Source organism: Spermophilus citellus (genome assembly GCF_964194105.1).
Source record: "Spermophilus citellus genome assembly, chromosome: 7".
NCBI lineage: Eukaryota > Metazoa > Chordata > Mammalia > Rodentia > Sciuridae > Spermophilus > Spermophilus citellus.
In genome coordinates, this window is record NC_138188.1 from 116,355,960 (window position 1) to 116,370,689 (window position 14,730).

The 14,730-nt window shown below is 36.1% G+C and overlaps 1 pseudogene across 1 annotated transcript; it reads right to left on the reverse strand.

Moving 5' to 3' along the window:
* Positions 1 to 1,850: 1,850 nt before the first annotated feature.
* On the reverse strand, positions 1,851 to 5,966 carry LOC308653387 (dihydrolipoyllysine-residue acetyltransferase component of pyruvate dehydrogenase complex, mitochondrial-like; annotated as a pseudogene). The gene is made up of 2 exons: positions 5,920 to 5,966; positions 1,851 to 3,131 (listed from the first exon to the last, which is right to left on the reverse strand). The product of its transcript is annotated as a dihydrolipoyllysine-residue acetyltransferase component of pyruvate dehydrogenase complex, mitochondrial-like (transcript).
* Between the last annotated feature and the right edge of the window lie 8,764 nt (positions 5,967 to 14,730).

Sequence of the window (14,730 nt, forward strand, 5' to 3'; positions counted from 1 at the left end):
AGCACAGGGGCCCACATGGGCATCAATTGTTAGCTTTTTCCACACACTTCACCAGTGTATCCCTTCCCCTCTTTTTAGATAGGACTTGATGATACATAGACTTTGGCACATATTCAACTTTAATAACCATAGTTTACAAATGTATATTTATTCCATATATATTCCATATAGTTTTCCTCTTATTTGAGTAAAAATTTCTGATACCTAATTTAACTTGCAATTAACTATCAGTTGCTCTTGGAGGGAAAATTCTACCTACTCAACTTTTTAATTTCTATTAAATTCTATAAGCATGCTCTTTTATCCAGATGTAGCTGCAGAATTCTGCTTCAGAAGTACACATTTAGTTGTTTAAATAAATACCACAATTTTTTTTCACTTATACCAAGATGCTGGTTTATATATATATTTTTTTTAAGAGGGGAAAATTATTTCTTTAGAGATTCATAGAATAGTAAAAAAAAACATTTAGGTGAAAAGGTATAAAAAATGTTGAATCTTAAAGTTTCAGTTATTTTCCCTGAAGTTCTCAATTCCTCCCATATATTATAAACCAAAACAGGGTCTTATAATAGCAAAATTCAAACTAGGGCTAAATTCCAAAATAAAGCTTGATTTAATTCAAACATTTCTCCTAAAAGAAGCAATTTTCCTGAGTTCTCGTGTGTAAGCAATTTTAGACAAATTTCAAACTATATGATTTTATCCAGGTTACCTATCTCTAGGAAACCACATTTAGACATATCCTATACCTACCAGTGAAAATACTTATCCTCAGGTCAGGTCGCATGCCCCATATCTAGGTATATATGGCATAAAATCTGGTGTTTAATTATTCAGTGTGCACAGTATTTGAGTATAATTGGAATTTTAAAAAAATTCAGTAATGCTCATTATAAATAACTTATCTAGACAGACCCAAAAATAACTGGTTAACTTTAAAACAACCACCTGTTTAATAACATAAATATCTTGATAAGAGTGAACTGATCTGCCCTGGAAGACTAGAGAAATTCTTGTGGGTAATTATAACAACATGATGATAGGTTTTTCAAGGTCCTTTCTAAAGTCAGTAAGCTCTTGGGCTCCAACTGCTCCATCCATGATTCAGTGATCACAGCTGAGTGTAACAAACATCATGCTAAGCACATCACATCCTTGTTCATTATTTGCCAGAACCAGCTTATCCCCTGAAGCACCAATTTCCAAAATGCATGCTTGAGGTGAGTTAATAACAGCAGAGAAATTCTTACTTCTACACATTCCTAAATTGGTGGTTGTAAAAGGGCTCCCCTAGAACTCTTGTGGCTGTAGCTTACTCCCTCTTCCTTTGGCTGCCAAAGAAACAATATCATTAACAATGGTTTCCAGTCATTTTATATGTGTTTACAACAGGTGAAAGAAAAGTGAGAAAGCGAGAGACAGGCGAGTGAGAAATGAAGGTCAGAGACCAGGCAGAGATCTGCACAAAGGTTAATTTGTCAAAGCTGACAAATAAAGGCCACCTCTCTATAGAGAGGAGAGAGATGCCTGAGATGTTCAGGTGCTGAGCTTTTGTGGGGTAGGAGTTTGGAGTTGTAGCCTGGCTCTATGGGACAGATAGGCTCATGGATGCTTGCCTCAGAGCTAGGCGGGTGGGGAATAATGTGGGATTGGCTTAGGTTGATGGCATCATGGGGCTTTCCAGAGTCAAGTGGTTCTGTCCTTCTGGGATTGGCTTAGGATTATGGTACCATGGAGCAGGTCACTAATGGAGGTGGGGGAGTTCATTAAGAGAAAGTACAGGAAAGCGAAACTTATAAGATGGCGGTTAACATTTAAGATGGCTGCTTGAATGTTGAATCAATCCCCTATAACAGGTGTGATGAATCCAGCAATGCTGACATCACAACATGACTTTGTCTTTTATAGTCATGTCCATCCAAGAAGAATTTGCTTCAGTAGCTTTTAAACTTGCCAGAGTTGAAGTTTTTATGATGAAGTCATTGACAGAAATTTTTCATCTTCCTTCTAACATTTTATTAAGTTCTTTTAATACCAACAAAACTTCTTTTATATTTTTATCAATAGAAAGGTATTAATGAGATATGGTTTTCTTCAATTGCATTAACCACTGTGCAATAACTTGACCCATGTTGCTGACTGGAGTGTCTGTGAAGACACCTACCTGTAGGAATGGATGCCACTCCTGGACTCCAGGAGGCATATCAGGTACTAGGGCAGGAGCCACTTTAGTAGGTACCAAAGAGTCAGTGACCTTCTGGATTATTCCACCATCTGATTCTGTCCCATTTTAGTGGTGTAGGGTCAATGTCTTTCTCTGCTGCCAACAATTTTTGATAAGGGGCTAACAAACACCCGTTCCTTTAGTCCAGCTGGAGCAGCTGGAAATGCAATTGAGGATGTAGGAGCTAAAGATTGGGGAGTTGGAGGAATAGTGACCCCCAGGGTTGGGTAGGTGGTGGTACTTGTGGGTTTAAATCAATTACTTCAGTTGGCCTATAGTCAGCAAAGGCTGCTCTATCTGCTTCCTTTCCTACAGTGAGACAAAATGAGGGATAAATATTATGCCTCCAGGAATCAGGATTTTGGCCTTATAACCTTCTTCCTGTGCTTCAAACCCTGTAGTGGCCTTGCCACTTTCTTTTTTCTGCTTTTAAGTCTCCTTCATTTAGCTTCTCACCCACTTTTCCCCCTCATCTCTGAACTGTGCCCATGGACATGGTGGGAAAGCAGGCAGGAAGAAGTACCTGCCTGGGAGTGGGATATGAGCTACCAGAGGCCTGAGCAGAAGGCACAGGTGATGGTGCTGGGGCTGCTTTTTGGGTAGGTGCTGCTGAGGAATCCAATGTATAATTTTTAAAGGCCTTATTATCCCCAGTCTTTCCAACTGTGTTAAAGATGATGGATCCAACAGGAACATTTCTAACAACAATGATCTTTGCTATTTTACATTCCTCCAGGCTCTTAAATCCAAAAGTTGCTTTATCAGTTTCAACTTCTACAATTAGATCATCCTCATTGATTTTGTCTCCTAATGGGCTATACTGCCTGTTTGCATTGTGGGGAAAAGAGAAAGTAATGGAACCTTCTGGTTCCACTGCAGGGCTGAAAGGGCAGACAGCGGTTGCCTGGAGATCCCAAGTTGCAGTGGTAAACAGTTCCATCAAATGGTGACAGAGCTGGGGCTTCAGCAGCACAGTGCTTGGACCCTGCCATAGTCTGTGGTGGTGATTTTGCAAGGAGAGAAGTAGGTCCAGACCACGAACTCACACATGGATCACCAGCTCCCTCCCAGGAGTCCATCCACCTAGACCCAGGGCTGCATTCCAGGCAGTCACAGACAGATGCACCACCTAGTGCCACTAATGCCCCACACCCCAAACCTTCACCATCTCTGGAGTGACCTCTTCGAGCTGGATTAACTTTAAGAGCATCAATAACCTGTTTTAATTATAGTGTCTACTTTAAATTGAGAATATAAAGAGCTTTGGTGGGAAAATAGGTCAAAATAACAAACTATTAACATGTCTACAAGGAAGCTATAAACTCTTAATTAGCAGTTGTTGATTACCACATGCATTCTAATAAAGATTACCAGAAGAAGGCACAGCATGTTAGATGTTCCCTGACTTTTAAAACTAGAAGGAACTGAAGCCACCGAGTGTGAATGGACTTCTACACCAAAAGTTCTTAAGATCTACTTAAATAGGTTTATGTTTTTTTGATGTTTATACTGAAGAATTTCATCTGTAAAATTATCTTTGGATATTTAGAAAGAAATAGGCTAACTACTCCCAATCTTTTCAAAAGACTGACATTTTCCAAGTTAAAAATGAGTTAAAACTGTTATAGTTATGTAAATCATCTTAAAAATAGGACTTTATGAAGAGCAAATATATTGCTTTTAATCAAGCAGTTTGTTTCCTTTGAACTATATCAGTTTAAGTCACTATTCTTTTCTATTCCAAATGCCTCTGTCACGGCTAGTGACATAACTATATGACCCAGTATATAGGGTTTCCATATTTCCCACTGTCATTTATCTAAGAGACTATCCTTATGCCATTTTGTCTTCTCAGTGCCCTTGTTATTATAAACTAATATGTGTTTGGGTTTATTTCGGGGCTCTGTTCTGTTCCATTGGTCTGTCATTGCTCTGGTTGCTCCAACTTTGTGAGATAATTTAAAATCCGGAATTACGATGTTTTTAGCTTTGTGCTTCTTGCTTAAAATTGCATTGACTGTTCACAACCTTTTATGATTGCATACGAAATTTATGAATGTTCTATTTTGGTGAAAAATGCCATAGAAATTTTGATAGATATTTTGTCTAATTTGTATATTACTTAGGGTAGAATGAATGTTTCAAAAATTGTAATTCTTCCAATCTGTGAACATGAGATACCATTTCAGTTTTTCTATTTTATTAATTTTATTTAATTAATGTTATGTAGTTTTTAGTGTACAATTTTTTACCTCCTTGATTAAATTTATTCCTCAGTACTGTATTCTCTTTGATAAGCAAGATTGTTCTCTTGAATTATTTTTCACGTAGATGATATTATTGGTGCAAAGAAATGCAGCTAACTTTTGAATGTTGATATAATATGCTGAAGCATTACTAAATTCATTTATTATAATATTTATTATTATTATTATTATTATTACTATTATTATTAGTGGTGCCAGGCATTGAACTCAGGGGCGCTTGACCACTGAGTCACATCCCCAGCCCATTTTATTTTTATTTTGAGACAGGGTCTTGCTAAATTGCTTAGGACCTTGCTAAATTTCCAATGCTGGCTTTGAACTTGCTATCTTTCTGCCTCAGCCTCCCCATGCCTGGCATGACAGGCATGAACCACCATGCCTGACTCTAACAGATTTTACTTTCTGGTTTTTAGGGTTTTCTGCATGTAGGACTATGTCAGCTGCAAACAGAGATAATTTCTTTTTTTTCTTTCTTACTTGAATGCCTTTTCTTTCTTTTTCCTATCTGATTGCTTTTGCTAATAAGTCCTGTGTTGAATAAAAGTGATGAGAATGAACATCCTTTCCTTGTACTGGATCTCAGAGGAAAAGCTTTTATCTTCTTCTCATACTGATTATAATATTATCTGTGGAATTTTTATAAATGGATTTTATTGTCTTGAAATTTCCTTACATATATAAATTGTTGAGATATTTTTATCAGGAAGCAATATTAAACCTTATCAAATGCTTTTTCTAAAGTTTTTTGGAAGAGTTTAAGAAGAATTGGGATTAAATCTTCTTTGAAAGTTTGTTGGAAATCAGCTATGAAGCCATTTAGTGATGGACTTTTCATTGTTGGGAGGTTTTCAATTACTACTTTAACCTCTTTAATGATTAATATCTGTTCTGACTTTCTGTTTTTTCATGATTCTGACTTCACCAGTTACTGGAAGTCTTGCTTTTTCACAAGTTGAAGTATAACATTAGAGAAGCATGCCAAGGCAAGCATATAAAACAGGGTTTATTTAAAAACAGGTAACACCCCCTTCTCCCAGGAGAAAGACATAGCTAGTATCCTGGTATCCCCAGAAGTGAGAGTGTTCTGCCTTTTTATATGTCTTAAGCTTCTTTTGTTCCCCTGTCTCATTCCCCCTTATCTCTCTTCTTCCAGCCTATGTGCCTAGGTCCAGGAAATGCTTGTTAGGATGGCCAAAAGGTGAGAAGCAGGTGGACTGAGGAAGGGCCCGACACATTAATTAACAACTTTTATAACTCCCTGTAGGGAGGAACAATCCATGGGACAGGTTACCCTAGCAAGAGGTTGAAGCAGGGGCAGGATATCTTGATTAGGGTGGAGGAAGGACTCTGAAGACATTAGCATTTCAACTTCTCCAACTTCCCAGACCCAAATTGACCTCCTTGATCCTATCTGACCTGATTTACCGTATATCTATACTTATTCCCTCTTTTAATTCTGCCTTCATTTCCATCGTAGTAGACTGTGTATTTTCAGAATTTAGCTATTTCCAGATTATTCAACTTTTGGCATCTTGTTATTCATAATAGTTTTTAAAGATTCTTTTCTTTTTTAAACATCCATTACAATGCCTTTACTTTTTTGTTTTCTATTTTAGTCTTCTTTCTTCTTAGTCTAGCTAAAAGTTTGTTGAATTTTTTTAAGCACCAACTCTTGGTTTGGTTGATATTTCTATAGACTTTTAAAATTCTCTGTTTGATTTATTTCTGCTCTGATCTTCATTATTTATTTCCTTCTGCTAACTTTAATTTCTTCTTCTTTTTCTAGGTCACGTAGATTCCCTGAGGTTGTGTATTTGAGATATTTCTTCTTTTTAATGTAGGCATTTGTTTCTATAAGTATTCTTAGAACTGCTTTTGATGTGTCACATAGGATTTGGTTTATTGTTTCCATTTTTATTAGTGTCGAGATATTTTATGTCTTCTATTAAATTTCCCCTTTGAACCACTGCTTGTCCACTAGTATGTTGTTGAATTTCCACAAAATACTGTGAATTTTCTGGTATTCCTCTGGCTTTTGATTTCTCATTTCACATCATTGTGTTCATAAAAAATAAACTTGACATAATTTAAGCCATTCTAAACTTGTTATGTGCTAACGTGTCTGTCCTGGAGTGTTCTATGTGCACTGGATAAGAATGCTATTGAACGGAATGGTTATAGAGTCTGGTAGGTCCATTTGGTTTAAATTGTAGATCATGTCCAATGTTTTCTTATTGATTTTGTGGATGATCTATTCATTGTTAAAAGTGGAGTATTGAAGTTTCTTGCTACTATTTTATTGATGTCTATTTCTATCTTCTGTTAATATTTGCTTTCTATGTTTAGGTGTTCAATATTGGGTGTATATATATTTATAGTCATTATACCCTCTTGAACAACTGACCCCTTTATCATAATGATCTTTTTAAAAAAATTTTTAACCTAATCTCCATTTTATATAATATAGGCATAGTTGTTCCTACTTTCTTTTGGTTTCTACTTCATGTATTATCTTTTCCATCCCTTTACTTTCAGCATATTAGTATATATATATACTAATATGAGCTTCTAGAAGGGAAAATTTCACAGTGAATTAGTAAGAATCAGGAAAACATCAATGCTAGTCCAACTTGCTGTTTCTGGGACTTCAGGATACTAATATATCCCTAAATGTAAATGAGTCTCTTGTAGGCAGTACATAGTCAGATCTTATCTTTCATTTATTTTTGTCTATTCAACTCCTCTGTGTCTTCTGATTAGAGAATTTAATCCCTTTATGTTGAAGGAGCCTAATTGTTCCTGTAAGGTGTGTTTTAGAAAACCAAAGGAATCCTTTCTACATGCTTTGACAAACAAGCTTTTACAAACTTACCTTATGAACTCATAAAAATCTTATAACATCCACACTATAAGTGGTGAAGAGTATTATTATCATAATCATTAATTATTGTTATTCACATATGGGAGAACTGAGCTTCTGGAAGGGAAAATTTCACAGTGAATTAGTAAGAATCAGGAAAACATCAATGCTAGTCCAACTTGCTGTTTCTGGGACTTCAGGATACTAATGGATTTGAAGGAGTCTCTGGAAAGTTGTGTCAAAGAGTTGATCATTAGCACATATTTACAAGCAAATGCTTTGGGCTTTGGGCTTTGGGCTTTGGGGTAAACTGCTTTTGGGAAAAAACATCTAGATACTAAAGATAATTTCTTAAATAAAATCTCTTCAAGATAAAATTACTGTGATATTGCAGTCTTTGCCTAATCTGTGATCAGAGGAAATAGTCACAGTAGGGTATAAAGACATTGTTAGGTGGGCTATGTGAATCCTAATGCAGTCATACTATGTAAGAAGTACCTAAGAAAAATCTGCAAAATAGTGGCAAGTAATTCTACAAAATAGTATTTAGCAATGATTCCAAAAGTTATTCAGCAAGAGTATCACTTTTAACTAAATTTTTTTTTTCAAATCCTAAAAAGAATAAGTTAAACTGTTCATCTTTTTTTTTCTTTTTTTAATATACAGTGGCACACTCTGCTAGGTACCATGTATGTGTTTATATGTGGATCAACCAGTGAGTGAATTCTATTTTAATAGGAAAGTCTTTACTTTGGAAATTGACCAAGTGTCAAAATTATACTGGGTAACTACAAAACCAGCACAGGAAACATGGTATTAAAGGAAGCTATCATTACACTGACACTTAATGGAGAAAGTTTTGCCATGCTTCCATTTCCTATGACTCCAACCCATTATTACTCTTGGTCTCACTTTTTTTTTTTTTAATTATCATGGAACAGAGGCTTCTACAATGACAAATGCCCTACTCACAAAAAATTTAAAGACAAGAGAAACAATGTAGTTATTGAGCTTCAACTAATTCAGCATCTATTGAATGAGGACAGGATGTCTCCCAGGCTCAATCAGTGTCATTGAGTGTTATTAAAACTCTGAAGAAATAATATAATAGCTTATGATCCAGGGAAAACACAACAGAGCAGTTTATAGAGAAACAAATCTTATGAGGTTGTTTCCATAATCTAGGAAAAAAGAAAGAATGAGAGAACAAATGAGAGATTGAATCAGATCTGGCTGCTGTGTGTGTGTGTGTGTGTGTGTGTGTGTGTGTGTAATTGTGTGTGTGTGGCAAATACTCATACACACAGATATTGTGGGGGCAGTTTGGGCACAGGTATCCTTTAGTACAAGGAGAGCAGTTGCCTTTAATATGTTAAAATACTTAAAGTGCTCTATAAACTAGAGTAGCATCTGAAAAGAAACTAACTACTTAAATGATTTCCATAAATTATAAACTAAAAATTATTCCATTGGCCACTCTTGTGGATTTTGTTAATAGAGTTGATGATATATTGATTGTAAAGTCCAAAGCAGTAACTCATGCACTTATTAATAATCTTGGAGGAGGTTCTTATGTCTATCCATATTCTTGGCCCATATGTTTTTACTTAGCTTTGAAAAAATAAACTCTAAGAATAGTAAAATTTTTTCAGAAGTCAAAAATATAGATAAAATACATTTTTCAGTGAGTTTGAAGAAATCATGTTTACAAAACATCACCTAGAATTATGATTGTTGTGAAAATAAATGTAGGTTTAAAAGGTTCCTGGATTCAATTGTGGATCAGTCTTTCCAACTTTTATTTCTAATTATTTTAGCATATTTTTCTTTTTCCTTTAACAGGTGTTTTTTTCCCCCTAGCACATTCCATTGGAAATTTATATAGAAAAGAATCATAACTGAGAACAATTCCCAATTGCCCCAATTTCCTACTAAAGGGGAAAAAGAAACATTTGCTACTTTGTTTGACAAAATAAATTTATTCTCCAGACCCATTTATGTGGGCTGTATTTTCATTCAGACCCTCGGATATAGCCAGATTTGAAATTCCATTTCTCTGTATAACATCTTCAGGTGTTGATTATAAAATGCATCTGAACAGAGTGAGATCAAATGAATCTCAGTTCACAGCACAGACATAGAGTTTAGTGGTAATGGATGAAGCTTTTAAATAGAAAATTTTACAATGATTGATACTCTGTTTAATAAAAAAAGTTAAGCTTCAAACTCTTGAAAAACTTCTGCACAGAAAAGGGAAAAATCAACAGAGGGAAGAGAAAAACTACAGAATGGGAAAATATTTGACAACTCTTCATCAGACAGAGGGTTAATATCCATAAGATTTTGTCTAACAATTAACATAAAAGACAATTAATGCCATTTAAAAATGAATACATCTTTATCAAAATAAGAAATATGAATGGCAACAAATATATAAAAAATGCTCAATATTGTTAGCCATCAAGGAAATGCCAATTAAAATTACCATGAGATTAAATATCAATTAGAACTGTTATTATCAACAGAATAAAACAACAACAAGGAAAATTAATGCTGGGGAGAATGTGGAGAAAAACTCATACTCTATTGGTAGGAAAGTAAACTCATATAGCCACTATAGAAAACAGTATGGAGGGTCTGCAAAAAACTAAAAACAGATTTATCATATGATCTAGTTCTCCCACTGTGGGTATATATCCAAAGAAATGACCTTAACATACTAAAAATTGTGTCTGTGTGCCCATGTTTATTGTAGCACTATTCACAGTAGCTAAGACATTGAATCAAACTAGGTATCCATCAACAGATGAATAGGTAACAAGAATGGCATATATGTACATAATGGAGTATCATTTGGCCTGGTAGAAGAATGAAATCTTGTTATTTGCAGCAAAATAGATGGGACTGAAGGGCATTAAGTGAAAAGAACTTGACACAGAAACACTATTACCACATGTTCTCTCCTCTATGCGGAAATTTAAAAAGTCATTTTGAAAGTAGAATAGTGATTACTATGAATTAGGAAAGGTTTTGGAGGGTGGAAGCAAAGTGCAAAAAGGGAGGTTGGGTTTGATCCATTCATTCTGTATGTATGGATGGAAATATCACACTGATGGCTGGGGTTGTGGCTCAGCGATAGAGTGCTTGCCTTGCAGGAGCGAGACCCTGGGTTCGATACTCAGCACCACATAAGAATGAATAAATAGGATAAAGGTATTGTGTCCAACTGCAACTAAAAAATAAAATAAAATAAATATCACACTGAATTCCATTAATATATACCATTAATATATATTAATAAAAATGATAAAAGATCAAAAAAGAATCAAGATGCTACACATTTCTAAGAAACAAATGCTAAAACAGTACTTAGCTCTAGTCCATCTCTTTTGCCAACTTCAGTGCTGCAGAAAGGCAATGGACGATTTAATGTATCTAGCAATATTGTGGATTATTCAGTGCCACAGATGGGTAACAGAAGATGCATAGGGGATAATCACAGTGCTCTTAATCTATCTCTAACTGCTGCCATGTGAGGGTGAAATTTTTTAAAAAAGTATGGTAATATATTGTTGCAGGTTTTTTTCTTTATCTATACACACACAGACACACATAGACACCACACACACACACACACACACACACATTTTTCTCTTCTTCCTTCATATTTTCATTGAAACATTTGAAAGTTATGGGATATCATAATACATTGTACCTATATAACTTTGTATATACTAAAGAAAAAATATTTGATATACATTACTGTTGTATACCTACTAAATTAAGAAAATTGACAAGTCACATGATATTGTTTAATAGGTAGTTCATACTCAGTTTTTAAAATAATTTCTTTCATGACGATATGTTAACATTTTTGGTTTCTGTTTCAGGATTCAATCTAGGATCATATTTTTCATTCTGTTGTCATGTTTCTTTAATTTACTTTAATCTGGGACATTTTCTCAGCTTTGCTCTGTTAGTTCTTCATTACCACATAACACATTACCCTAAGACTTAGCGGTTTAAATAATATTTTCACACAATTTCTGTGGGTCAGGAATCTGGATAGGCTTTAATTTAGTTGTGTGATCCAGTGTCTCTCACAGGCTGCAATCAAGGTGTCAGCTGTAGCTGGAGTCACCCCAAAGTCCAGCTTGGGAGGGAATCCTAATGTATTCATTGGCAAAATTTGTGGGCTGTTGGACCTGAAGCCTAGGCTCCTGTAGACTGTTGACCCGAGGCCTCCCTTAGGTCTTTTCCATGTGGACAGCTCACATTCATGGCAGCCAGCTTCACCAGAACAACAGAGAAGACAAGACAGGAGAGAGCAAACAGAATATATGTTAGAGTACTTTGGACCTTAATCATGTTAATAACAATCCCACCACTTTTGAAAAGTTCAATTCATTAAAACATGTCATTAGATTCAGCTCACCCAGAGGGTATAAATATCCCGTGGGAGTCACGTTAGAAGTTATGTACCACTCTGTATTTAATTGTTTGGACAATTTTGAAAAGTATAGACTCATTTTTTTATAGCATGTCCTTCAATTTGGAACTATCTGGTTGTTACCTTATGATTACATTTAGGTTTTACAGTTTTGGTAGTGATAAACATAAGGATGTGTATGTGTATAAGGATGTGTATATTTTTTCAGTGATTTTATAGGAAGATATCAGTGAGGTTCATTCATTATTGATAGCTTACATTTCATCACTATATATATATATTTTTTTCCCACTGTGTGTGTATGTGTGTATGTGTGTGTGTGTGTGTGTGTATATGATTATATAGTTATTTACTGTGAAGTTACTACTTCTGTTCTTTGCAATGGTAAGTAATCAGTTGTGGATGGGGGATGCCATGCTTTGTATATATAATACTCTCTCATCAACTTTCATCCAGGGTTTTAGCATCTGATATGGGCCAAAATGTGTGCTCCCAAAATTCACATGTCGAAGTCCCAATGTTTGGTAAGTTAAAATGTGACTATATTTAGACGTAGTACCTGTAAAAAGGCAATTTAATTAAAATAAGGCCATTAGGGTGACTCTCAACCAATCCAACTGATGTCCTTATAAGAAGAGAAAATTGGTACACACAGTGAGATACTATGGTTACCTGTACATGTGTGAAAAGTCATCTGAGGATGTGGGGAGAGAAGATGATCAGATGCAAGCAAAAGAGAAAGGTCTAGGAAAACCAAACTGCTGACTCCTTTGTCTTGAAATTTGAGCATCCACAACTGTGAAAAAAACATATTTTCATGTGTGCTTTAAGTCACTGTATTTATAATATTTTGTTACAGCAGCCTTAGAAAAACAACATAGCCTTTCAAATGATGTCTATTATAAGAATCAATTTTAGCCTGGTGGTTGCAAATTCAAGAATTAAAAATCATTAATTAGTTCAAAATTTATTAACCTTTCTTCCTTTCTCATTTCTTAATTTTTAACAACTCCCTTTTTATTTTCTGGTCTATGTATGAACTGATGGACACTGTAAAAAAACATTTGATGTGTAAATATTTATTCCCCTTTGCCAATGTCTTGGCTTGGTACAAGATCACGAGCCACTCAAGCAGGAACAAAACTTTATTTTTGAAAAAGCCGCCAATCCTCCATACGTGCCGGCAAGCCAAAACCGGTCCACCCACGCGCGCCTACCGGAACCCGGGGGGCCTGGACCTCCCCTGGAATTCCCTCTTACTATCCTTCCCCAACCAATGGGAACTCTCCAGGAGTCCCGTAACATGAGTCCCGTAGCAGGCCAAGGTGAACAGCAGGAGTCCAATTTCCATATGAATGTAAATCTTAACATAATCATATCATCTCAGTGGCTAGCTGGCGTCGTCACCTTACAACCGAAAGTGCCATGCATCATATTATTTGCTTGTGGCTCCTAGCACCCCTTATTATTCATTTTGTCTCAATTTTTTTTTCTGAGTAGTCCAGTGGAACTCCTTCAAGCCAGATTCCGTTTCCTTTAAGAGTGATTTATCATTTTTTGAGTACTCATTCACTATCTTATTCAATTAGATGTGCTAAAGTTGATTTATAATTTTTCTAAACCATTTTGGTTTTCACACTTTATTAGAGGATCATTTAGTGTGGAATTTTATTTAGAAATCAAGATTGGGTGCCAGGGCCAGGTATGCTCACTGCCTCTTGATCCCTTTGAAGGGGATTTTATCCATGGACAACAACATAGGAAATACTGACAGCCCTTTTTCTTTCTATAATAGAAAATAAAGGGGGTTTGTGGGACTATTAATATAACTTTGGAAAATGTGAAAGCTTGTTTTTCAAGTTGTATGGTAAACAGACAACAAAGCATCTTCTATTGTACTGCTTGGTATGAGAAAAAATTAAGGAGCTGGTTAGTAGCTGAGTAGGTTCCAAGGCAGTTGCTTAAATGGTGACCTATTCATAGATAATTTTCTTGTGTCAGTTGGGACTTCCTTAGAAATTTAGCAGTCAGCCTCAAGTATATCCCAGTATAAAAACCAGTACTTGATGGGTAGTCCTAAGCTGGCAGAAGATTTTGACTCCTTTCATACAGTAGGTACAGAAATGTACACACAACTTGAGTATTAATGGGCAGGGGGTGGATTTTGGTGACTGCTCTGGTCAAAACCACGCAAATTATTAGAACTTTAACGTCTTCCCTTGGGAGATGATGGGGAGCAGTATGTGTCATGCTTATTAAAGGAAGAATGGCAAAAGCTGTACTTTTATGGTGTAGCTGTATTTTATTTTTCTATAAATAGGTAATCTGTGCATCCTATTAATCTACCCTAAACTCATCCAGAAATGCAATAATAGGTTTCAGAATTTCACAGTGGATCCTGGTGGCTGCAAAAGAACTTTAGCTATCTTGGGGGAAAAAATTTTTTGAGATAGAACAACTCCCAGGGAAATCATAGAAAAGGCATTGACTAGTTTGAGCTCTGTCTTCCCTGAACTGGACTGACAATGTTGATGAATGTGGTGAGCCGTTTCTGCGGACTATGGTCGCCATTACAAGATGGCGCTGGCTCCGCTGTGGTCTGTAACAAACAACTCCTTATTTGGGAGAGTTGGCGCATGGTTTTTTAACACCCTATGAGAAAGCTCCACGTGGCAGCTTCGCATTGGGGCTTGAGATGCTTTATTAAGGCTGGGAGAGGCATCCGAGAGGAAGAAGAAGAAACATCAGGGGCCTGAATAAACGGCTGAAAGAAGATTCCTGTTGTTGCGTCTTCCTTGCGGGCAAGGGGTCGCGACAAGTGGTGCCGAAACCCGGGAACCAGAACTTTCAGTCGGCAGGGGTGGTGCACCGGATAGTCCCAGGTAAGTGGGACCCGCGACCAAAGCGGGGATAGTCCCAGTAAGTG